We start from the raw sequence: 26,936 nt of genomic DNA on the forward strand, positions 1-26,936 counted from the left end.
TTTTTTTTTATCAAAAAAAAATATTAAGGCTTGGCGCAGTTCATTAGTAAGTATTAGGCCTCTGGGAAGGATTTCAATATGCTAAATCACCGTTAGATGGCTGGAGTGATCTAACGTTAGATCTTTGACCACACATCAAAGAAGCCCAACTTCCTAGTGTTGCTTCCTTTTTCCGGGATATGAATATGTGTAGGCAGCCCTACATGGTGAAGGGCTAGTAGTGAGGCAGCATGGCGAGAAAAGTAAAGGTATGGATACTCCAACAGAGATTTTTTCTTTCCAAAAAAGATGACGATGTCTCTTTGTCATTGTCGGGCAGAAAATAATGACATTCCGTGCACTTCTCCAAGAACACGCTCACCATGGTGACCAAAATCGTGGAATCACCGGAAACATCGTGCGCTGAAAGGTTCTTGCAAAGTTCATGCATCATTCATGTAGAAGTTCAGTGTTCTTGCAATAAACCTTGTGTAGACAAAAGCATCATTTAGATATTAGAAATATTTCAAATGCAAAAATAAAAAAAAAAACAAATTGAAAGTTCTGATGTAAATGAATCCATTCACAAAAATGATTTTTTTTCTCAGAAGTTTTCTTAGAAATAAGTATTTTCAAGAAATTTAGGAATGTTCAAGTTGTTTTGAATATTACTCTAATACTGTAATGGGAGAAAGAAATTCAAAGAGAAAATTGAGCTTGCATCCACTAGATCAGATTATTTTCATCATCTTAAGGATAACATATTTTTTTACTAAAGACAAAACGTAAAATATCTTGTTCTGCTAGACACTAAGCATGAGTCAGTATTGTATTCTATAAGGAACTGCTAAATTGTCTACCACATTAACACAAGGTGCTCATTCACACCTAGGGACAATTTGGACCAGCCAATTAACATTAAACACATGTTTTTGGAATGTGGGAGGAAACCGAAGTGCCCGGAGGAAACCCACGCAAGCACGGGGAGAACATGCAAACTCCACACAGGAAGGTTCGATCTCATGCCTGCACAACTGTGCCGCAGATGCAATAACCACTGCGCTGCTGTCGCCGTCGTTGAGTCACTCAAGGCGCCTAAGGTAATCCATAGTAGCGCCAGACTCACTCGTAGGAGGCGCCGTAGTTCTCCGAAGGAGAGGGGGCTGTGACTGTCCTGTGCCGCCAGGCCTGACGGGGTGCGACCCAAGCAAACCAAGCAGACGAAGCCTCTAAAGTCCTCAGTACTTTCGGACAGGCCGGTGCATGATTTATGGAAGCCCCGTGGGCAGGTAGTACAGGTGATTGGGGTGTGGTCGCAGCGAATGGTTCGAAAGCACCACTGGCATTTGGACTGGGGGCCAGGGTTGCTCTCGAAGTCGCCCGTCCTAAGAAGAACAGAGAGAGGAGAGTAGAAGAGAGAGAAAGAGAGGGACAGATAGAAAGAGAAAAAGACAGACAGAAAAAAGGGAAAAAAAGGCAAAAAGGGGGAAAAGAGAGTGAGAGAGGTGGGGATAGAGTAGGAAAGAGAGGGATAGAGAAAATGAGAGACAAGAGTGTAAAAGGGGGCAGAGAGAAAAGGAGAGACAAAAAAGGAGAGAGGAGCAAGAAAGGAAGAAAGAGCGAGTCTGAGTGGACTGAGTTGGATTCGTAAGGCTCCCCCAGGAGAGAGCCCTTCGCAGGACACCACGGGAAGGTTCCTAGTCTTTGTCCTGCCTGCGCTGCTGTGCTGCCCAGAGCAGAACATTAATAAATAAAAATATAAATCAAATAAGAATAGTTTCTGGCAATTGGTAAGAATTTATTCCAAGCCGAATGCCTTTTTGCTCTTCTATTTTGTAGTTGTCCCTAGCACAGTTCCGTAATGTACCGAGCTTGCACTGCTAACCTCTCCCAGACCATGTCAAGTCAAGCCAAGTCGTGTTTATTTGTATAGCCCTTAATAGCAAGTAGTCTCAAAGGGCTGTACAGACTACGGACTACTATCACACCATCCCCTGATCTAGACCTTCATGAGGGCAAGGAAAAACTCAAAATCGTCAGCATGAGGACATCATGAATGAAGAAACCTTGAGGAGCGGCTGCAAGTTGTAATTAGATTGCAGTGAAAATCATATATTTTCTGTATAAAATCCCACCCCTACCTTTTTTTTCTCAATTGTGATGACATAACAGTTTTATTTTACCGTCTCTGCTGTGTAAAGCATTTTATTGTGCCACCCAACAGATGACCTGAAGTAACAAGATAAAAGTTAGAAAATATGCTGTTTTGGGGGGAACATAAAAGCAAATGACTCAAAATAAGCAAATGATTTTTTTCATCTACCAGATTTCAAAACACTTTGGTCAAAATATTTCTCAAAATGAGTATACACATCCACCATCTGCAAGATAAAATAATCAAAGGCCTTAACAACATTGTCCATCTGCAATTGTAGGAGTAAAGCCAAAGCAATCCAAAACAGGAGACGGTAGTTTCTGCTGAGTCAACATTTGATCAGTGACACATGCAAACACAGCCATACGTCTTTTCCAGCAGGATGAGCAAACCGACAAAATGTATATTGAGCTCTAAAGCAAATGCGAAGCAGCCTCAAATAAAATAGAAATAAACTTTTTAAAAACGCTCTGCGACATAAATTTAGGCAAGGAACAACACAACACTTGCAGATAAAGTCACACATAGACACACACACACCCAAAACAAGAGATGATGTGATGTCAGGAGCAAAGTCACATCATCTTGGAGAGAAAACAGCCCAGAATCTCATCAGAGCAAGCCAAAATGAGATTAGCCCTGCAGCCTTGCACTTATACAGAAGTCAATACATCAGTCATTCCTTTCTGGCTCCTTTCCCCTTCCGACAAATTGCATTAAAGCACAGAGATGTCCCTCACAATCAGAGCCGGATTGCTTGGGCAGGCCTGAGCCGATTGGGATGGGCCGCATCAGGACTTGTGCGTCATGGAGAGCACTCAAGGACGCACTCTCTGTTGTATGCTTGCCGTTGGAACCGTTGATGATATCACTGTGACGAAGCAATCTACTCCATGTACAGTAGTGTCATGTCAAAGGCGGTGTTGGGGGTAACGCATTGCAAAGGAACAAAATCGCTTTTCTCGGTAACGAGTAATGTAACGCGCTATTCATGACATTTTGTTACTCAACTATTGTTACAACATTGTGCTTTGCTACGCTTTTTAAAGGCAGACAATGAATTGTAAAGTCTTCTATTCTTTGTTATACGCAATCCTCAAACCGCAGAAATCACAATGCTGCATACAGCAACCGTAATGGGTGGGTCTATTTATATCTACCTGCAAAGAACACCTGAATACAGCTATGTTGGCCTCGTCTCGAATACAGAGTACAAGGACATGTTATTTCTCCATGCAGATATTCCGATATTCTCCCTACCATATATATACTCACAGTCAAGTCATAAATAATTACAGCTGAAAAATGAAATACTAAAATTGTCATTATTTGCCAATTGCCCTCACCTGCGCTCCCTCGTTCAGCCCCAGCTGCCACTCATTCCCTAACCAGTCCTCCTCCTATTTAAACACGTCATTCTCGTTCACTCCTGGTCAGTCCGTCTACGAACCTCAGCGCATACAAGGCGAGCATTTTTGACTCTGGGTAGTGTTTTGATCCTGACCTGTTTCCTGTATCGTTCCCCGATCCATGCTCCGTTCTCCTGTCCCGGCCACCCGTATCCTGATTCTGTTTCATGTATCGATCCCCGATCCAAGCTTCGTTCTCCTGTCGAGGCTACCCGTATCCCTGGCTTCCCTACCGTCCCGGCTGCCCGACATGTTCCGATCTCCGACCATGCTTCGTTTGCGAGGGCTTGCCGCTCCTCCTGCCCAGTGAGCACCAGATTGCTGTATTTTTCCTCTCGCCCATATTTCCCGATCCCTTAATAAAGCATTGTGTGAAACGTTATGCATTTGGGTCCCCTGCTTGTACCGGTCATGACAAAATTCAGTGGGGTCAGTTTATGTGCCCATATTTGGTCGTGTCACGAGTAGTGAATGGTAAGCAGTGCGTGGGGAGGGGATAGAGCTTACACTAGAAAACCAAAATGAACGGGGAAACGTGAGCGCAGAATTTACAGTAAAAGTGTGCTGGATTTTGGGTTTTCAATTTGTAAAATTATTTTTGCAATACACTTTGCCCGGGGAAAAGCATGTAACAGTTAGCTTTTTTCGTTGCATTGAAAATAAATGAATAAATTAAACCAGGCTCTGAATAAAGTCAGTGCAAAGATATTTTGATCACTAGCGGATGCTCCGTAGAATCTTATCGAGTCCGGGAACAGACTGAGGCAGCATTGGGAGAGAACCCAATAGGGAGGCTGCACGTCTGTCCTAGTGCTACGGTTAGGCTAAAAACTCTCTTAAGCCACCCCTGCCGAGCATTTATCTCACCAACGCCAGATCCATTACCCATGAAACGGATGACCTGGAGCCACGACAAGTGGAAAACCACTACATTCAAGACAGTTGTATTTTAATCATCACAAAAACCTTCCTTAACTCGAAGATAGCTGATGGTAGCGTGCAGCTAGGCAGCCACTCTCTAAATCACTTTCTTACTCTGAAAGGAAAAGCCTTCTTTTCTGTTGTACTTTTGTATAATGACATTAAAGACCATTCATTCAACTGCAATTCTGTGTACTGTGTTTTTATTTCTAGAGCTGTTGTTGTTATTTTGTTACCGTTGTATACTCTCAGTCAGTAAAGACGTCATCTCAAGGTAAGTTTGTCCCTTCGGGGGTTTTTATGAAGGTGTGCCCCTCCTTCGTGGATTTTCACATTTCGCAGGGGAATTCTGGTCCCCATATCAACCTTGATTACCAAGGAATTAGACTATAGCAAACCTAACAAGGAAAGGGGCCTAAGACGTTGCCGCATTGCTGTCGTCTTGACAACAAAGGACTCACGTTCACTTCCTGTGTGCGTGTGCGTGCAGGAGAGTTGCAACTTGTAACAATAAGTTCCTAATTAGCGCGTCCCCAATGGACAAGGCGCTATCTTTCTGAAACGCTAACTAGCCTCCTGCAGGGAATGCCTTGCATTATTAATCTGCGTTCTCGTCTTTTGCGTCGCGGCATTCATTTGCGGATGCATTGCTTTGCCATTTGCGTCTCGCTGACAAGACAGAAGGAAGCCAACACTTGAAGAATTCCAACCTGGAAGGTGTGCTTTTGTTCAGTCAAATTAATCAATTCATCGTTTGTATGACATATTCTCAAAAGCTCCGTTTCCTTTGCCAAACCCTTTACTAGACAGTGGTCGACTTTGCTTGAACTAGAATCAAATCTGCATTATTGGACTGGGATTAGGAAGTGTAAAGAAACATAATTGATACTTCCCAAAGACTGATTCTGAAAATATTGATTTGATTTGTTTATGAGTGAGTACGGCATTCAATTCAAAAATCTTATTTAAAGCAAGGGTCTCTAAAGTGGTACCCACGGGCAGCATTTAGCCCCCTAAGAAGACCTGAGTAGCCCGCAGACCGGTTTTGAAAATGGCTCACCAGTGATTGGTGATTGTGACTTTCCAGAATCCTATTTTGACTCAACTTCTAATAATACCACCTGGTAAAACCAATTATTTGTCATTTTAGAAATTCATATGCTAAGTAACTGGTAGCCAAAGGGTAACAGTAAATAGCTCTCCATTTCAAACATATGCGTTATTTGACCACTAGATGTTGCTGTGTTGTGTAGTGCAACTAAAAATGTTTGCTAAAAAGCACAAGGTAGAATACAGACTACAGAGACTCATTCAATGCTGAGAGATTTGGAAAAAAATACTTTTTAAATAATTCTTTAATAAACCATTGAGAGACGATTGCTAACAAACAAAAACGAATTTTGAAAAATACATTTTTTCACATGACCGTATATTAAAGGGACGGTAAGTGTTCTTGGATTATTTGACCAAGAGATGTTGCTGTATTGTGTCGTACACTAAAGATAAGTGTTAAAAGGAAGGAAAAATACAATTTAATGAAAATCAAAGTGGCCAAACCAAACCATTATCTTCAAAATGTTTTGCTGAACCTTTTACAAGGTTTTTGTTTTTTTGGGTACCGGTAGCAGCAAGACAATCATGTAAGCTCCCTCTAGCTAAGCCTCATGTTATATAAAATAATTTCTAATTTCTTGATCTACAAATATTTTTAGTGGATGTTTTTATTATAGTTTGTGTGTTTTAAAATTAATGTTGTCTTTTTAATGAATTAAGTTTTTGTACCACTAGGAGGAGCTAAATAACACACGATGTCCCCTTAAATACTAACTACTTGAAAAAGGAGCACATTAAAGCAGTGGTTCTCAAATGAGGGTGCATGACATTTTTATATTAAAATCCTTCTAAATGTATTTGTAACTGATATCATGATTCCAGAAAAATATAATTACTGAACTTATCATGTCATAATGAGAGAGCTACTCTTGTTTGAATACGACAAAATTATTTTTAGGGGGACACGGCGGATGAATGGTTAGCATGTCTGCAGCACAGTTCCAAGGTTGCAAGTTCAAATCAAGCTACCAGCCTTCCTGTGGGGTATTTGCATGTTCCCCCCGTGCCTGATTGGGTTTCTTCCGGGCACCACTCCTGTTTCCTCCCACATACCAAGAACATGCATGTCAGGTTAATTGGCCGGTCCAGATTGTCCCTAGGTGTTAATGAGCAAGTGAGTTGTCAGTCGCCACGTGTGTCCTACGACTGGCTGGCAACCAGTTCAGTGTGTCCCCTGCCCACTGTCCAAAGATACCTGGGATGGACTGCAAAACCTCTGAAACCCTACTGAGGATAAGCGGTGCGGATAATGGATTGATGGATGATTTTTTTTGTACTGGTAATCATGACTTGCTATGCGAGAAACACATTTTGGCCCCACTGCGAGATAATTCTTCTAATTTTGTGAATTACCTCGTTACAGGATACTATATTTTTTTTAAAAATGCTCATAATGCTAATGGGATACATTATCTAATGCAGGGTGTATTTGAGCTAATTTGAGGCTTTGATTTTTACAAAATTGAGAAAACTATATATATTTTATAGTATATATATTTTTCTTACTCGCATTAAAAAATAATTCTTGAAATTACCAAAATTTTCAGCCATATCAGATTTTTTGCTAGTTTGAATTTAAAACAAACTCTAATTAAAGTTAGGGTAAAATTTTAAAAAAAGTTCTTCAAAAGAGCAATATACAAACAAAACTTCTTAGATATTGTTTTTTTTTTAACTTCATCAATTTCTTCTGATTACACCAATCACAAAATACTTACTAATCAGACTTAAGAAGTAAAGGAATACATTTAACGGCTTTAATTAGAGGATTCTTCAGAGGATACAAAGAAAATTTAATTCTATTAAGTTACAATATAGAAAAAAAGACAATCAAATTACGGCTACATTTAGCTAAAATAAGTATTACTATGCAGGATTACACTCTTATTCAAAATTATATTTACATACACATAATACGTCGATGGATTAATTGTGTCTATCAAAATTGTAATCGATTTCCCTAGACTCAAAAGAAAGTGTCAGTGTAATCCTAAAATAATCAAGTTACATTCCTGCAATATTATGGTAATCGGATTACATTACTGATTACATTTTCCAGTAGGTAATTGGTAACTTTATCGGAGTACATTTGTAAAGTAACTATCCCTACCCTATTTCTAATTAAAATGTATTTTACATGCCGTGCATTAAAAAAGGTTCATAACCACTGCTTTAAAGTATAATGTGCTTGACTCTGTCACATTTTTTGACTCAAAACCTGTACAACCCACCCTCACCCTTACACACAAACTCATGTATACGTAAAAAAGGGAAGGAACGCTTGGCCCTATCTATACTTTGAACTGGCAGTTTTCCTGAACATTCCAAGAGCGAGCGATTGCGCTTGGCAAATTCGGGACGCCTTGAGGCTATCCGTTACTTCCTGTGGAGGGATGACTCGCTTAGGGGCCCATATGCTGTCAAGACCAAAAAACAGAAAGTGTGTGTGTGTTGGGTTGTATTCAGAATAAAACAGCTCTTTAACTGCACGATGTTCCTGCTCTGCAGACAAAACATTAGGGAAACCGCCACGAGACGCTAATGGCTATGTTAGCATCAGTAACATGCAGTCAGGGGAGGCGAGTAAGGCTGTGCCTCACTTGTTATCATGGAGGTATAAAATTAAAGCTATCTTATATTAAATGGTCTCATTTAATGACGATTTGGGGATTTTGTGTTTCAAAATACCATAATGTCCACATTATACTTAATAATATTAACACAATTAGTATGTAACATATTACTGTGCTGAGCGGGAATGAGGCACACATTTCTCTTGCCTCATGGCAGAGCGCAGTAGCGAAATCAAGGATTCTGATTTGGCACACACCTTAGGGCCAAAAAGTAAAATTAGTAATAGTATTAGGAACTTAACAGCGAATCCCGCCATATTTTTTTTCTCATTGCACTGACTTTGTCTTCCATAATTAATAATTTGTTGATGCTTTATTAAAAAGGAGCAGCGCATCGACTCCATTTATAAGGTGAAGTAAGACAATCAAAATAAATTTGTGTGGTACAGTGTATATATTGCTTTATTGCTCTGCCAATCAAATGATTAATAATATATATGGTAGGTTCATTTATTTGTAAATCTGTCTGTGCGTCTACAGACACAAACCTGAACCGCACCTCACTGGTTAGCTTCCAAAATCAAAATAAAAATGATTGTTTGTATGGTTTTAAACAAGATGACCCAAACTATTTAGGGTAAAACTACTTTTTGTTGCAGAATTCTCTTGTAAAAAACACAATTGAGTAAATAAAACATTACACATTTTTGGGGAGTTGTTTCTGCAAAAAAAAAATACAGGACGTTTGGTCAAACAACCCAAACTTGAGTTATTTTGACCCAACTGTTCTCAAAGTGAACACACGACATTCAACCTAAAATGAAGATGACCCAACACGGACTGATAGAAATCCATACCAAAATATACACTCACTAAAGTACTATCTACATCTTTGCTCAAATTGGACTTATCATTTGATGGGACATTAACTGACTTGAGTCTGGTGTACTGTATATAACAAATGAATTTTAGTTTTGCATTTATACAACAAGTTTTGTCGAAGACTTGTAGAAGAAAGATGCAATTATGTCAGCTCCCTCTAGGATAGATTTATGTTATCTAAAATAAATACATTTTTTAACCGTTTTTTTACCTTTGAGTGTTTAGAAAAAAGTTTGTGTGATAGTGTGTTTTTTTAATCAATTCATTTTTTTACCACTAGAAGGCGCTAAATAATACACAGCGCCCCTTTATGTTTACAGTGTAAAGTTGTTCAAAGTGGTTTTAATAAAAATCAATATTTGTGGCTACTGTTGCTCATAAAACTTTTACAATAGCTCATATAACATCCACCCCCTCCCATCCCCCATTTTTTTCTTAATTCAATAGAAATATGTTTTATATTTATATTTTTAATGACAGTTGGCATGAAATAAAATAATAATAATACTTAAATGAGACAACATTATCTGCTCAAAATACATGCAGTATTTTTTTTAAATGCATGTTTGTATGAATAGATTAAGCATCTTTGCTTATTATTGAAATCAGAATTGTTTTTTTTTTAATGTATAAGGTTTTTTTACTACCAATATTACACAGTGTCCCTTTAAAAAATTTATCATCGCCAATGTGACATGGATAGATTTTTATTTAAAAGGGTTGGAGAAAACCCATTTATTCAAATGAACCCCTCGGAAATCATAAATCACAACTCAAAAGAACAGATGTAATTAAAGAAGGCTCTTTTTGACTAGCTGGAAGGCACTTGAGAACGAATTAATGTATGATCATGCTAACCTAACATTCATTCACTTCACAATCATATAAAACTGTAAATCAAGTCAAACAACCTGAACTAGTGAAGTGTATTCAGATAATTTTGTATGAAGATATCTCCTTATTTGTTAGCTACTGCTAGTTTGTAATTTCCCCACTCATTCATTAAACACACTCAACGGAGTGAGACTTTCTGTCATTTCATTTGTAAAGTGAATGAGCCTCTCCATTTCTTAAAATATCTTCAACGTTTCTACGTGAGAAGTATCCTTTTCACATACCTGTCAACCTGTACGTTTTTGCCGTACAAAGTACGTTTATTATGCATTTTAAGACGTGTACGACGTACAAGAAAATCTGTACGGGAAAACGCAAATTTGTCAATTATGGGTACCATCCGGTATACATCGACTACCACGAAATGAAATCAATCAAATCAAACGAGTTCGCCGCGGTACCCTCTATCTCGGTATAGTTTTTTTTTTTGTTGCAAACGAAGCGAGAGCTTTGATGATACTGTGTGCATGCGTCTGCCGCCTGGGGATTTCCCATCATGCATCATTCCAATCACACATGAACAAAGCGAAAGCAGAGCAGTAGGCCTACATTACAACATAGTTTTGAATTTTCTTTGGATACAATCATCAAGTCGCAATGGCCGAACCGGAATTAAAACGCCGTAAGTCATTCTGATCTGAAAACAACAGGCGAGGTTGATTGAGTAAATTTGAAATACATTTACATTGGATTTCATGTGGTAGTTGTGTAGTGAAAGGAAGTCCGTCTCTTTTTAGAGAACCGGCTTTTTAGACTTAACTCATTAAAGAGAACCGGCTCTCAAACGACTCGCTTGCTTTGATGAATTATATTACAAATTATTATGTTGTATAAAGAAGTTAAGAAAAAAAGGAAGTATAGAAGGAGAAAATGAAAAAAGACGGGTTTGTGGTTATCCCTTTAATCAGTATATAACCAACAATAATTTAATGCAGAAAATGAATTAATAATTTGAATAAGAAAATGTATCATTCTACTTAATTATGTTTGCATGTATTTTTTTCCTTCTACAGTGCTACTTAATTTTAAAAGTTTTTTATAAATAAATAAATAAAATAAAAATAAACCTCATTCATGTCAAGCAACTCAGTATCTCACATCAAAATGTGAAATTAACAATATATATGATATAACGAAACACATGTACAATACAACATGTTAAACTACATAAATAAACACGTTTGGAAAAAAAATATGGTGTAAGATTATTTTGTATTTTGTAAGGAAAAATACAACAGTTTGTAAAGGAATGGAGCCCTGGAGGTTGACAGGTATGTTTACATTTCAAATAAAACTGAGGTTTGTTAATGTCGCCCGAGTGTCTGACTGCGCCAATGTGGCACCCAAGCAATATGAGCGACTTCTAAACCATCCAGTCGACGACTTCATTCTCACACTTCTCTCTCGCCGCGGCCTCGCCACAACCCCGGCTTGTCGTCGCCATTACATCTTCTCTCTCTCTCTTTCTCGTTCTCTCTCTCTCTTTCTCACAAAAACATAAACACAAACACACACACACACCCATTAAAACTGTGGCTGTGGCAAAAGCAAGTGTGAATGGGACCTCCAGCTCTATATTTGTCAGTAAGGTAACGTGGGATTTAAGTCTGAGCAGAGGTGAGTTTGTGGACAAAATAACAAAGACAGTTTGCTCCTTTGAGGGTGTAAAGACAGTCGGATCTATTAGCTGTTTGTTGTTGTGATGCATTACTCAATTTTAAAAATGTGGTAAATGGCATCTAAAATCTTATATGTATGATCTTTCGGACAAAATTGAATTGATTCTTCAGTGATCTCAAGCTAGACTCATTTACCATTATTCCAATGGAATGCTTCAATTTTTTTCATATGAACAAAAATGGCTTCGGTTAGCTGAAATTTTATAATTCTAATAAAAATATGTGTTATTTGGTGGTAAAAAATAATTAAACCTAAATAATAAGCAAAATTACCTCAACTATAATATATTGTACATTTTTGAATACTCAAAAGTTTAAATAATAATTTGTTATTTTAATGACATGAGTCCGACCAAAGGGAGCAGACATAGATGTCTGCCATCTTGCTGCTCCGGGTAACCAAAAAAAAACCTCAAAAAGGCTGGGAAACAAAAAAAGAAAAATTTGCTTTTTGGTAAACCTAGTATCTGTAATTTGTGTTCTCCCTTATAACACGTTTTCGGTTGCAGTTCACAACAAAGCGACATCTAGAACACAGTGACATCTAGCGGTCAACTAATCCACAATGTCATCTGAAATAATACTTTAGAATTGAATTTCCTACTCACATCATGGGAAATTCAAAACGGTGATATATTATGTCCCAAATTGTAGCCCGAAGACTTTATTCTTCCTTGTGCTTCTTAGGCCTAGTTTATAATTGCATTACACCAGGCAGCGACATCTATAGGTCAAATAATACACACTGCCCCTTTAAAATCTAAGTTATATGTTGTCATCACATAGAAATTTGATATTAAAATCGACAAAAAAATCGATGTAGTTGGATTCTCTATAACTATCTTGTTGTCAAAAAGGCCATCCCATGAGAGAACACCAAAACATCTTCAACATGCATCGACATTTTTGCGTAAGTAAATAAACACGAGTGACAAAATCATTTTGGAGATTGAAAAGAGAGATTAAAATGTGAGACTAGCTCTAACAATTCATCCTGCTCCACAATCCATTTCCGACCACGTGATTTGCAACGTAACTACCTTGCAAATAAAAAAGAGAAAAACCAGAAGTCGCTGTCCAAAGTCCTGAACAGCAGACCGGCATGTCACCTTGAACCACTTCATTAAGTCCAACCAGGCGTACCGTTGCGTAAACTGTCATCAAATTCGCATGAAGATGATCTGAGGCTCTGCACTTTTGATTCTTAATAGCAACACTACAAGGTCCGAATATTAGAAACACATTCCTGCTTTTCTGGTCACATTGGCGCATGGGTGCCTAACAAAGTGATATGCGCCGGCGGACTTCGTCTGCATCAGTGCTGCTCCACACGCAGGAACATACACAAGAGAATGTTTGCGCTGGAATGTCAAAGTTTCCATTGCGAACGTTCCGCTTATAGGTGCTTACCTGGCCGCCTCCAGTCTGCCGCTGGCATCTCTTCCTCGGGTTAAAAACGCTCCACTTCCCAGTTCAACCTCCGGTAGCCGTCGTGGACGTGCGTTTTCCCGTGTCCCGTCCCTCACCACTTGGGAGTGAGTGCACTTTCCTCCGACACGGCGAGATTCGTGCGGGGGGCAAAGCTGGACGTCGGGAACGATTTTTTTTTATGTTGTGTGATGTGATGCACCGTCTCCTCAACCTTCCTCTCTCTCCTCCAATTCTCTGTTTGTGGTGATCATACTGCGCAAGCACCCCTCCCTTCGACCACACGCCTCTTGCTTGCTCTTGCACTAGCTCTCTTTCTCCCTTTATTTATCTCTCTCTCTCTCTCTCTCTCTCTCCTTCTTGCCCCTTCTAAGAATCTTCCTTTCTTTCTTTATTTCTTTATTTCCTTTTTTGCTTTATTTCTTATACTCGTCTTTGCTTTCTTTCTTAGTTTCTTTCTTGTTTTCTTTCTTGCTTGCTTTCTTGCTTGATTTCTTGCTTTTTTTACATTATTTCCTGCTTCCTTTTTTGTTTTATTTCCTGCTTTCTCTCTTGCAGAAAGGTTGCAGATAACAAATGAGAGAGATTCATTTTTAGGGTAGATGATGAGTTTGAAGTTTCGTAAAGTAGTCCGCATCCACAAAACCAAAGACCGGTACCGGGCTGTGAATAGTTTTGTCCCGAGCTGTACAGAATGAAGAATAAGTTCCATAATGTATCAACTATTGTTGTTTTACTGACATTGCTACGGTTCCGAATTAACTTGAAGGGGGCTTTGAGGTGGTACGTTTAAATTAAATTCAGTGTGGTTCCAACAGGGGGGTGCAGTTAATTGTACCAGTGCAACATATTGGAAACAAAGATTGTCACCCACCGAAGACATAGTGTAGGATGAATCAAACCAAACGTTTCCGCTTATAGCCAATCAGCGTGGCAAATGGTCCACTAGGTTATGCTAGAACAGTTGTAGACGCACTTGCCACTATGGAAAAATCTTAGTAACAGTCGGAGGATGCATAGATCCCTAAGTCAAGAACACGACACAGAGACCACATAACACCATTAAACATTTCACACGGATGGTTCATTTGGTGAGTTTGTATTTACCATACTTGGCAATGCGGTTCAATGTGACATTTTGCTTTAAACATTACAACAGCGACCAGAGTGTGTTGCCACTAGCACGTTCGCAACACAGTTCAGAGGTCACAAGTTCAATTCCAGCCTCCTTGCATGGAGTTTGCAAGTTCTCCCCTTGCCATCGGGCACCCTGGTTATCCTCCCACATTAGTCAGATACTTAAGTCTTTTTTGGGGAAATACTTCACTTGGTATCTTAAAATGAAAATAGGTTAGGACATCCCTCATCATGCCTTTTTTTCTTAGCACAAACAAGATATCAATCCCCTTGAAAGGCTAAATAACCCTCACAACCCTATTTCTTTGATACATTAATACAAATTATGGTTTGTAAAGTATAGGCCTTTGAGTTGAAACCTTTTAAATTCAACCCCTTTTTTGAACCCCTTATTGTAAATAATACAGTTCCCACTGTTGAAACCCTAACTGTTCATTTAGAGCTTAACAAAAAATATTAACTTGAAACCCTAATTAGTAATTGTTATTATAAGCTTAATCTGAAAACCAGGCTGTAAATCCCAACCCTTATTTTTAAAAACCGTATTTGAAACCCCGAACCAGATTTGAGGCAAATTGCAAAATTCTGGAAACACCACATCAAATTAAAACCCAAATTTAAAAGGCCAGCTCAAAATCCTGATGAAATTTTAAAACCTTGAAGTTATTCTTTTTATCAGCGCCTTGCTCAAGAGTGTGCTGTACCCTAAAGATAGCGAGGAAAACTGTCCTGCAGTCAGAGTTTCTCTGTTTCCCTGTACAGTATGTTCTCTCACTCTTCTGTCTCGCTCAACCTTACCTTATATGGTCACTTACTTCCAGGTTGTATTTTTCCCTTCATAGCTGTTCTCACTTATCTTGATTTCACCACATTTTTCCCTCCTACCACAACTTGTCCTCTTTCCTTTATTACGACTCCTTTCCCTGGCTTCAATGCCAGTTTGGTTCCTTGTCGTCACAGCTCTCTTACTCAGACACCTGCCTGATCTCTTGGATTCCAAATGCTGCGGGATTCATATTTGAACTGTTACAGTAACTTTGATGCTTTGACTCACTGATCTTCGACCCTTTTTCTTGTTTACACTGCCCTAATAAAGGACAACTGTTTTATTGTACTAATTTGTACTTCTGCATTGTGCTTAGGTACCATTCCAAGAAAGCCACTGAGAAATGCAGTTTGATATCAAATGAAAACAACCCCATATTCTTCACAATGAACCTCGAGGCACAAAATAAAACGTTTGTTGATTCCCTGCTTTGTTTGTTTGTCGCCTTTGATACCTTTGGCACCTTGCCTCAGCTGCACTCACACGTGTACATCGGACTGCCCCCCCACCCCAAAAAAGCATTTTGAGCAGCACCTGCTCAGCTATGACAGTGACCTTGTCGTCTCACACCTGCTAGCTGCATCTGTGTGTAAGAGAGCAAGAGGAAAAATACGCCTAATGTCACCAAAATCTGTTGTGAAATCATAATTTCTAAAGTCAACCATTTCAGCAACTAACTACCTCTACATGGAGGTATTAACATAATCATTTTGAAAAGTGTATCACTCCTGATTGGAAGATTATGTGCTTCCTCTGAGTGCCTAACAGGCATACAGCAAGCGTAACGGTATCTTTAAATGAGTGTCTATCAACTGATTGGGTTGCAATGCAAAAGTAGATCACGGCCTTGTTTCAGTAGGTTGCGGGCCTTTACCCTGGGAAAATAATGCTAAGAGATGAAAATAACCAGAGAGTCAGATAGCAATTACCCATGCAGTATTTACTAATTCTCAGAAAGAAAAGGCGAATGTGAAAACGTGAACCCTATATTTGACAGCACCAGTGCTGTTTGGTAGATGCAGCAGCATCCAACCTGTGTCGTTCGTGAGAGAAAAGGCTCTTTAAGTCTGCTCTCGGAAATGGGGGATAGGACCAGCCACCCACCAATCAAGAGCTGGTTTCCTTCGAGACACTATTTTGCTCTTTTGATTGGTTGATTGGTCAAAATGCCTTGTTTCAGGGATTCAGTGCTGTTAACTTTTAATTATGAGTATTATCCATCCATTATCTGCACCACTTAACCTCAGTAGGGCCACGAGGGTGCTGGAGCCCATCCCAGCTATCTTAGGGCAGTGGACACCCTGAACCGGTTGCCAGCCAGTCGCAGGGCACACAGGGACAGACAATTCGCTCGCTCATTCACACCTAGGGACAATTTGGACCGGCCAATTGACCTAACATTCATGTTTTTGGAATATGGGAGGAAACCGGAGTGCCTCAAGGAAACCCACGCAAGCGCGGGGAGAACATGCAAACTCCGCACAGGAGGTTTGATCTCATGACCTCAGAACTCTGTCGCACATGCGCTAACCACTGCGCCGCCGTGCTGCCCAATTTTGAGTATTAAAAAGGTTAAAAAAAATTGTTTTTTTTGTTTTTGGTAGATTTGTCAATTTTTTGATGTATGTTTCCTGTGTATTTCATTGTTAAAGTTCAAGTGTTAAATGTTCCCCCTTTTTAATACATCCATAATAATACATAAAAAATGTTAATTAATGGATTAAACGATAAAAACGACCTGAAGAGCTGTTTGGGTTCCAAAGGAGCTGTGTTTTTTTCAGTCAGCTGAACAGAAAAAGCTGGTTTTGTAAAAAGAGTCGGAATCAATCCCTACAATGAACCATTCGCTTCCTCGAGGATGAAAGTAAACTCAGGTCGAAGACGCCACCACGGTTTTTCGTGTTTAGAGCACAAGCCGTGGTTTTCCCCGCTATCTCATACACTTAAAGAATCTAACGACCGAGCGCCAAAACGATCAATTACGCCATTGGCGCCGCGCCGTTTTCCTCCAAAAAGTGCCTACGCACTACTGGCGCAAAAAGCAAAATGCCGATCGCCAGGGGAGTCACATGCGGTTGGCGCTCGGTGTACGCAGGGCTTAACGGTAGATGGCAATAATGCCCTGCCTGTCACGAGGCGGAGTGGAAGGGGCTGTCACGAGGCGTGGTGGAGTGGAAGGGGTGACCGGACCAGAACGGAGGCAGGAGGCAGGAAGGGAGAACTCAATTGCGTGACGATCCATAAGTTTTATTTAACAAAATAAAAGTTGTCCAAAACTCAGGGACAAGACAAACAAAAACACTCTTACACTCAGAACAGAACGGTACAGAGTTCCTCCGGCACGAACTCAACAGGACAGGGCATAACAGACGGAAAATGTTTAAAACTAAAACAGGACAAGGCATAACAGACCGGGGAATGTGTAATGAGCCAGCGCCCGCCAAACCCACAACCCAGCCTTAAGTAGCAGACCAGCAATCAGCTGATCTGCTACAGCTTGAGTTCGGGGGCGCGGCAGACTGGTCGCCACGGCGACCGTGACAGAGCCCCCCCTTTAAGGGACAGCTCCTGAGGTCCCCAAAAAAGGGAAAAAAAAAAATACTACCTAACGCCCCGGAATGGTTCGACGCTCGGCAGGGTTGGGGGGTTCCGGCAGGCAAACTGGACCGGCAAACACGAGGACAGACGGAATCAGGACCGGCGAACACAGAGGACAGACGGAATCAGGACCGGCAAACACAGAGGACAGACGGAATCAGGACCGGCAAACACAGAGGACAGACGGAATCAGGACCGGCAAACACAGAGGACAGACGGAATCAGGACCGGCAAACACAGAGGACAGACGGAATCAGGACCGGCAAACACAGAGGACAGACGGAATCAGAACCGGCAAACACAGAGGACAGACGGAATCAGAACCGGCAAACACAGAGGACAGACGGAATCAGAACCGGCAAACACAGAGGACAGACGGAATCAGAACCGGCAAACACAGAGGACAGACGGAATCAGAACCGGCAAACACAGAGGACAGACGGAATCAGAACCGGCAAACACAGCGGACAGACGGAATCAGAACCGGCAAACACAGAGGACAGACGGAATCAGAACCGGCAAACACAGAGGACAGACGGAATCAGAACCGGCAAACACAGAGGACAGACGGAATCAGAACCGGCAAACACAGAGGACAGACGGAATCAGAACTGGCAAACACAGAGGACAGACGGAATCAGAACCGGCAAACACAGAGGACAGACAAAATCAGAACCGGCAAAAGAGGCGAGAGACAAAATCAGAACCGGCAAAACAGGCGAGTCAAAATCAGAACGGGCAAAACAGGAGCAGCAGAGTCGGACTGGCAGGCAGCAGAGTCGGACTGGCAGGCAGCAGAGTCGGAGTCGGCCCGGCAGGCAGCGGAGTCGGAGTCGGCCCGGCAGGCAGCGGAGTCGGAGTCGGCCCGGCGGGCAGCGGAGTCGGAGTCGGCCCGACGGGCAGCGGAGTCGGCCCGACGGGCAGCGGAGTCGGAGTCGGACTGGCACGCCGGGGAGTCGAAGTCGGACAGGCAGGGGAGTCGAACAAGACAGGCAGGGGAGTCGAACAGGACAGGCAGGGGAGTCGAACAGGACAGGCGAAAACAGGACAGGCGGAGTCGGACTGGCAGGCGGCGGAGTCGGAGTCGGACTGGCAGGCGGCGGAGTCGGAGTCGGACTGGCAGGCGGCGGAGTCGGACTGGCAGGACGGGGAGTCGGAATGGCAGGCGTCAAATCCTCCCGGGACCCCATTCAAGGCACAGCATAGGCCACGACGGGCGGGGCCGTGGTTCGAACGAGGAGGGAAGGATACCTCAATGGGTGCGTGCCAAACGGCGTCCTCCAGCTCTCCCCAAATCGCGCAGGGATCGTTCGCTGAGTTCAAATTTTGGCTGGCTCATTCTGTCACAAGGCGGAGTGGAAGGGGCTGTCACGAGGCGTGGTGGAGTGGAAGGGGTGACCGGACCAGAACGGAGGCAGGAGGCAGGAAGGGAGAACTCAACTGCGTGACGATCCATAAGTTTTATTTAACAAAATAAAAGTTGTCCAAAACTCAGGGACAAGACAAACAAAAACACTCTTACACTCAGAACAGAACGGTACAGAGTTCCTCCGGCACGAACTCAACAGGACAGGGCATAACAGACGGAAAATGTTTAAAACTAAAACAGGACAAGGCATAACAGACCGGGGAATGTGTAATGAGCCAGCGCCCGCCAAACCCACAACCCAGCCTTAAGTAGCAGACCAGCAATCAGCTGATCAGACTGGTCGCCACGGCGACCGTGACACTGCCAATATAAGTTGACACATGCCATTTCACTTCACAGAAAAATACATTATTTTTTATTTCATGTTGATGATGGCAAAACACAGATACAGCAAATAATTCATAGAATGTGGACTCTGTTATCTTGAAAACAAAGGATGACAAAAATTTTAGATTTTTTTTGCAATGAGAAGCCGGCACATGAAAGGATGGGACGGTCGAAACTGAAGCAAAACAGGAGTAAAAAAAAAAACATGCTCAGTTCTCCCATTAATCCTCACAAATTCAAGTTACAGGGAATGCAGAAGTAAGTGCTGCTTATTTTTCTCCAAAGTGCAAAGTTTTTCAATATTAAATAAAATACAATTTTTAAGTTTGATCACATTAGCCCAATTTTAACTATCCTGCATCGGCTCCCTGTTAGCTAAAGATGTGATTTTAAGGTTCTGTTGGTCGTGTACAAGATCATGCATGGCCTTCTTCCTTATATCTTTCAGATTTAATTTCGCCCTATTTTCCGGTCCGGAGCCTTCACTCTGAAAATGCTGGTCTATTAGTGATCCCGAGAGCCAAGAAGAGATCTGCAGGTTTGAGAGCATTCTCCATTTGGGCCCCGGTGTTGCGGAATGCTCTGCCCACGAGATTCGATCTGCAACCTCAGTGGAACTGTTCAAATCTACACACTTCTATTCTATAGCTTATAAATGACTTACATTTCACATTGGCAATATCTGTGTATTATTTGTTACTATCTGTTGCAGCGTGGTCTCCCTGGAAGGGGGATTACCTTATGTGCGGTCCATTCTCAAGGTTTCTTCATTTTCCTCATGTTGAGGTCCTTGAGTTTTCCCTTGCCCTCATGAAGGATTTAGATCAGGGGATGGTGTAATAATAATCTGTGGTCTGTGCAGCCCTTTGAGACTCCTTCTGATTAAGGGCATAACAAATAAACATGCCTTAACTTGACTTATCGTGAAGCTAATCAACTTAAAAGTTCATTTCGTGTACTTGAGTAATTTTGAATTTGACTCTTAATTAATTTTGAGTTTTAGGATAAAAACATTTTTTCCCTGAAAAGGGCAGTGTTGATTTTTTTGTGTTCAATGAGTTAGCTAAAACAGCTAAAACTCCTTAATTTGAGTTGCTTTGAAACATATACCAAATGTCTTTGAACTTTCTCATTTCGTGTTTGTTTTCTTGTTTGGCTGAAACTACTGAAGTGAAACGTTCTGGATTACATAAGAAAAATGCAGAAGATGAGCATGAAGGCAATATTATTTTTTAAAAGCGTTTTGGTTTCGCCGGTCTTTTTGTTAGAAACAAACTGGGAATATATTCTACTCTATCTTGATTAAACTGCAAAATATTTTCATTCGATAAATTTGAAATGTGAATTTGTTTTCTTTATTTGGGTCGTGGCTAGTAACTGGGGTCGTATAGCTGGTCCTCAAGTCAGACCTGTTGAGAACTACTAGCCTAGATTTTTGGAAATCCATAAGCTACAGAAAAAATGTTCGGAATTCTTCCTCCTTTTACCACCACACATGACCACTCTGGTGCTGATGACAATACAGCGTCAACTCTATTCATCACTGGGATATAATATATGTCCTTCGTAATAATGTATACAACGTGTGGAAAACGTTTAGATTACTGATTAGTACGTAGGACTATCAGTTTGACATCCATATCTGAAATAACTGTGATCGTGCTATTACTATGTTGCTACTATGTTATTATTATTGATTATGCAGTCATTCTCAGGGGTAGAGCTAAATTAGGTTCATTCAACCACACAAACATCTTCCTCGAAAAAGGGCACACTGGATTACATTTATAATTTATATGGTTTTCAGGGTTATTATTAAGAATTCATCATGCTCTTTATGTGAAGACACTGATCATTTGATAGGGAAATTTTATCCTGACGATAAAAAAAAATACTTCAGTAATTATTTGAAAAAATATATAATAATAAACAAAAAGAAAAAAATGCATGAACTATAGTATAAACCTGCTTTTATTTAAGTACTCATATTTACTTGTATTCATTTTACATTGAGGCTCACCTAGAGGAAGCTGAAATAGTTGTCCATCTTGCTGCTACGAGTATTATACCCCAAAACTATGTGTGGGGGGGGGGGGGCTGTGCAGAAAAGTGAGAAAATTGGTGTGGTTTGGTCACTTAGAGTCTCCGTAGTTTGTATTTTTTGTTGTACTTTTTAGTAGGGATGGGCCGATCGTTCCAAAGATTGGTACTAAAAAAGTACTACTATCGGATTGATACTAATCTCTGGGATCGATACGTCACCCCTCCACTGATTTCCTCAAAGCGCCGCTTCTATATGAATGTAGCGCAGTCCTCTCTCTCACCCAGTGTAGGGGTAAGATCATAAAATCATAAAATGTCAATCAGTAGTTAGGATTTGGGCCGGGCCAGGTTTCTCTCTTGCTGACTTTTCAAATCCTCTCATCATTTATTTTTTTTATCTTTTCGTGCAGCACAACATGCATGCACTTTCAGACACAGATTAGCAGGCCAACTCATTCTTTCTTCCTCCTCCTGAGTCCTCACAAATAAAATATGAAAATTCCGGTTATTTTCAGGCTCTGTCCCTGAAATCAAGGTAATTTAATGGGCTGGAGCTGTGCTTTAATATCCGCGGGTCGGGTCGGGTTGAGTTGGATATTTTATGCCCAGTCTTACCTATATCCAGCACATTCAGCCACTCTCTTAGTTTGTGTCTACGTGACTGACAACCACACTTTTAGCACATCTCCTTACCTGGCCTGTTGCTGCATCTTGCCTGGCAGGGTTAAAAGAGGGAAAAATCTATGCGCCCACCTAAATTACAAGCTAACAATGATGAGGACTATTTTTTTCAACCTCAGCAAAGGACTTTAACAGGTGTCATTTGTGTGGTAAACTGTGGCAAATTTAAATATCCACATGAAAAAAGTTCACCGTGCTCGTTACAATGCTAATTTTTTGGGTTTGATTTTTTAAATTTTCGTCTAACTGTTGTTGTAGTAGAACAATTTTATTTTTATACTTTTAAAGATTTTTAGATTGTATTGTTTACACTATTTGCACTTTTTGAATTTATTTTCAAAATAATGTGCAATGGAAGGTATAATTGACATGCTGACATTCTTATATTTATCCATCCATCCATCCATCCATCATCTGCTTATCCTCAGTAGGGTCACGGGGGTGCCGGAACCCATCCCAGCTATCTTCGAGCAGTGGGCAGGGGACACCCTGAACTGGTTGCCAGCCACTCGCAGGCAGGGCACACAGGGACAGACAATTTGCTTGCTCATTCATACCTAGGGACAATTTGGACCGGCCAATTCACCTGAAATGCATGTTTTTGGAATGTGGGAGGAAACCGGAGTGCCCGGAGGAAACCCACGCAAGCACACGCACTAACCACTGCGTTGCCGTGCTGCCCTCCTATATTTATATTTATTGTTATATTGCTGCTTTTTTTATTTGACACGTTGCTTTTGTTCTGCAACAGTTAATAGAAATTTAGTAAAAGAAATACTGTATTCATATTTGTTATCCTATTATGTTTGGATTGTAGTTAATTGCTAATAATTTTTGTGACTAAAATCATTGTGCTGTGTTTATTGTAAATATAAACCAACTTGAGGGGAGAGTTTCATTATTCAATGATCATCACATTTGCAAGCAAGTATTTGTTTCGGATCGGTATCGATCGATTGTGTCATGCATTTACTTGGATAGGAAAAATACTAAAATTCCCAGTATCGACCACCCCTCCGTTTAAGCACTCGTTATTAGTTGCACTACACGATACAGCGGCATCTAATGGTCTAATGTTACACAGAGTTCCTTTAATGGTTTATAATACAAAAACACATTATTGACTTAAAGCCCAAGTGTGTAATATATGACCACAAGATGGCACTGTGTTGTCTGATGCAAGTAAGGGCCAGTTCCAAACAGCACAGCATGGCGGCAGGATGCCTGACAAACATTGCGGCAACCTCAGCAGGGATTCTACTGTTTAAAAGAAATACAAATTTCTCGAACAATTTTACCATTGGTATGATAGTTCATGTTTTTTTGCCTAGTATTCAGAGCAAGGTTTCTTTTTTACAGAATGAAAACTCTTTGTACCACTAGGAGCCATTAAATATTACACACTGTCCCTTTGAACCCTTTGTATAAATGGTTTCTACTGTTTATACTGTATTTACAATTTTATGAGAAAATTAAGATAACTATACTATTTTTGGAAGCTGTCAGCATGCTACCCAAGATTTTTGGGGGCACATAGTTGGTGACACTTGATTTTTTTTCTTAAACCTACCTGTGTTATTAACTTTATTTTTAAAAAAGACGGATTTCATGTGAAGATCCTCCATAAAGTGTTTTAAATCTTCACCCAAAAAGACATACAAAGCCATCCAGCCGTTTAAGGCTTTTTTTAAACTCGTTTCAAACAGATATAAACTCAGCTTAGGGATATTACTAAACACATATCAAACGAAAACCACATCACTATTTAGATAGGGGACACCAAATTACTTGGAGGTTCCCCTGGCCACCTTTCACTGACTGCTTCTGTATGGACGGAAACTGATTGAAATCATGAAAGCAGTCATTGTAATTTTCCTTAACACTCACCGCCTTCTCCCGGAGCAAGATTAGGTAATGGAATATCTTTGAGACTTATTCTCACACTATGCAGACTAACAGGCGTCTCCTCATACATTCAATGCTCACACATCTCACATGCTAACAGCTTTAATGACGTCCCCCAGGCACCTTACTGAAAAAGGAACACGGAAGGAAAGTCTTTGTGAATATTCCGCTCTCATCTGCCCTGACGGGGATTTGCGAGTCCATGTGATGTTTGACAGCCAAGCACGTGCACACGGACCAGAAGATGAAGGACGGGTGAGAAGAGGCTGCTGGGTGAAGGGAGACGAAAAGAGGATTTAAGCCACATTGGCTGGCTCGTTGCCAAGCTCTCATGCTGTTTTTAGGTCAATGGCGAGAAAACCATTCAACACACGCTTAAAAATGATGTGCACATGCTCAAAAGAAAACACTCCAGCTTAAAAAGACTCCAAAGAATGATTTCAAAAAGGTTTGCGGCCACCTCAAGGAGGTTACTCGATCGTTTTTTGTTTATAGCAAGGCATCAAACATAGCTGCAATGACCCTGCCGAAATTGTATCGTTTATGTGCTTCAAACATGGTCGGAGTCCCACAATTTCTCTACGACAAGCTTATCTTTGAATGGCCCCTGGAAAAGGACAAAAGAAAACCTTTTGAGGTCACCCAAATAGCACACTGTTCATCCACTGCCTATTTAGCCTTGCCTACTTGAGACATTTTGTATTTTCAAAAACGAGTACAAAAACAGCTTCATGCACCTCCAGCTGAAAAATAGGAATTACACCACATGGTCTTGATATGAGGTCGAATAATGCACCAAATCAAAAAATAAATGAAGGATTCATGAATGAATAAAACAAATCCATGAAATAATATTGCAGACGGACGGACGGACGGACAGACGGACGGACGGACGGACGGACGGACGGACGGACGGACGGATGGATGGATAGATAGATAGATAGATAGATAGATAGATAGATAGATAGATAGATAGATAGATAGATAGATAGATAGATAGATAGATAGATAGATAGATAGATAGATAGATAGATAGATAGATAGATAGATAGATAGATAGATAGATAGATAGATAGATAGATAGATAGATAGATAGATAGATAGATAGATAGATAGATAGATAGATAGATAGATAGATAGATAGATAGATAGATAGATAGATAGATAGATAGATAGATAGATAGATAGATAGATAGATAGATAGATAGATAGATAGATAGACGCAGCACTTTTTTCAGTTCGAGAAATATGACACTGTTGCTTTAGCATGTAACAATGTGCACCAAATCTTAATGGCTGCCATAACTCAAACCCACTTTAACCCTTCCCGGAAGACCCCTGCAGCGTGTGCGTGGAGGACATTGATTAATCTACACGGGAAGATTATATGAGAGTTATTTGAACTCTCTTAAGGACTGTCTTGTTAACAAGCCCAACTCGAACTAATTTAGCTAGAACTGCGACACAAAAGCACAGTATGAACTATTTAGAACCCATGACACAACACTGGTCATATCTTAGATTTAATTGAGAGAACAAAAGTAAGGAACATTTATATAATGTGATAAGGTGGCACGAGGTTATGAGGACAAGGGCTTGCTCCAGGGAAAAGCGGAAGCGGCCAGAAAGATGGCGGAACACGATGGAACAAAGCAATCAATCTTGCAATGCCCTTGTCGGCAAGTAAAACTCAGCGCATGTCTAGGATACTCTGCTGAGCATGGGTTTTGTGAGACCGGGGAGAGTATCTTCGTGTTCTCAGACCGGAGGTCCAAATACATGGGGAGCATACTTCTCAAGATCCAGTGGTGGAGATCTTGGTCCATCAGAAAGTTTAATCTAATATTATGGTGATGGTCCCGCTCCTATCCATCAGCATATTCTGCAAGAAGGTTTGCGCAAGCAGTTTTCATTGGTTTATTGTGCTTGGTACAGGAATTTCACTTTGTGGGTTTTAACCTGGGTTCGATCGGACCCTAAGGTTTCAGTGAGTCAGTCTCAGGGTGTCGGTGGGACCCCTCCCACGAAGGTCAAGACACTCCAACTCATGCTGCGTTGGCATGTCCCGCCTCGCCATCACTGGCTGCAGATGATCATGTGACAATGCTTGGCCAATCAGTGTGGTGTAGAATTTAGCACATGCAGGAGTGATCCAATGTACGCGTGCCATCATAGTACGTCGTGTAAATACTTTTTTCATATTTCAGTCCAGACACACATATATCCAATAAATCTTCTATGAAAAAGTAGAGGCAGCAATTACTTAGCTGAAGAATGCAAACTTTCCAGCAATCCCATCAGACTTCATACAAAATGGGGCTGAACTAAAAAGACAGTGGCCATCTGCATGGCCAAAATTGCTAGTAATGATGCTACCAAAGAAAGGACACCTCCAACTATGCACCAACTACAGAACCATCAGTCCCATCAACCATGCAAGTAAAGTTATGCTAAAGGTCCTTCTCAAAAGACTGAAACCACTGGCTGAAAACAAAAAGTAATGGTGAAACAATAAACTACAAGAGGTGGTCCACAAAAGTTGGCGTCAATAAAAATAATGTGGATGAAACAAAACATAACCATTTGGATATTGTTGCATGTAATCAGAGCACATAGTATTGCACACAATATCCAAAGAGAAACTCTTCTTCAATTTTTGCTCAAATAATGTGGAGGATTTGGAGCTTCTGGCCATAAACGGGAAAAGAAAAATGGATAAGGCATTAAAAGGTCACTCGAATTGAAATTTCTCCATATACAGATAAATATAAGAACAAAAGAAGTTTGCTACATTTACATTTATGAAAAAAAACACTCCCATAAATGGTGCATTTGACTGTCATGGAACTCGCCATGCATCTTATATGAATATCAAAATTGTTTATGGTGAAAATTAATAGGAGATCAGTGTTAAAACCTTGCACTGTTAAACAAATTGCAAGGATCAATAATAATGG

At 40.6% G+C, this 26,936-nt stretch overlaps 2 protein-coding genes across 2 annotated transcripts in view; one reads left to right on the forward strand and one right to left on the reverse strand.

Annotated features, from left to right (window-relative positions):
• LOC148361551 (protein ELFN1-like) overlaps positions 1-13,263 on the reverse strand; it is a 114,838-nt gene extending 101,575 nt beyond the window's left edge. The window contains exon 1 of the mRNA XM_088342263.1: positions 13,016-13,263. The gene's annotated coding sequence lies outside the window, so the exon portion shown is untranslated. The remainder of the gene's footprint in view (positions 1-13,015) is intronic.
• Positions 1-26,936, forward strand: part of LOC148361552 (sialoadhesin-like) — a 97,167-nt gene that overhangs the window by 58,233 nt on the left and 11,998 nt on the right. The window lies entirely within an intron of this gene.

Source organism: Urocampus carinirostris, chromosome 8 (genome assembly GCF_059441175.1).
Source record: "Urocampus carinirostris isolate Australia breed hairy pipefish chromosome 8, RoL_Ucar_1.0, whole genome shotgun sequence".
In the NCBI taxonomy this organism is placed as follows: domain Eukaryota; kingdom Metazoa; phylum Chordata; class Actinopteri; order Syngnathiformes; family Syngnathidae; genus Urocampus; species Urocampus carinirostris.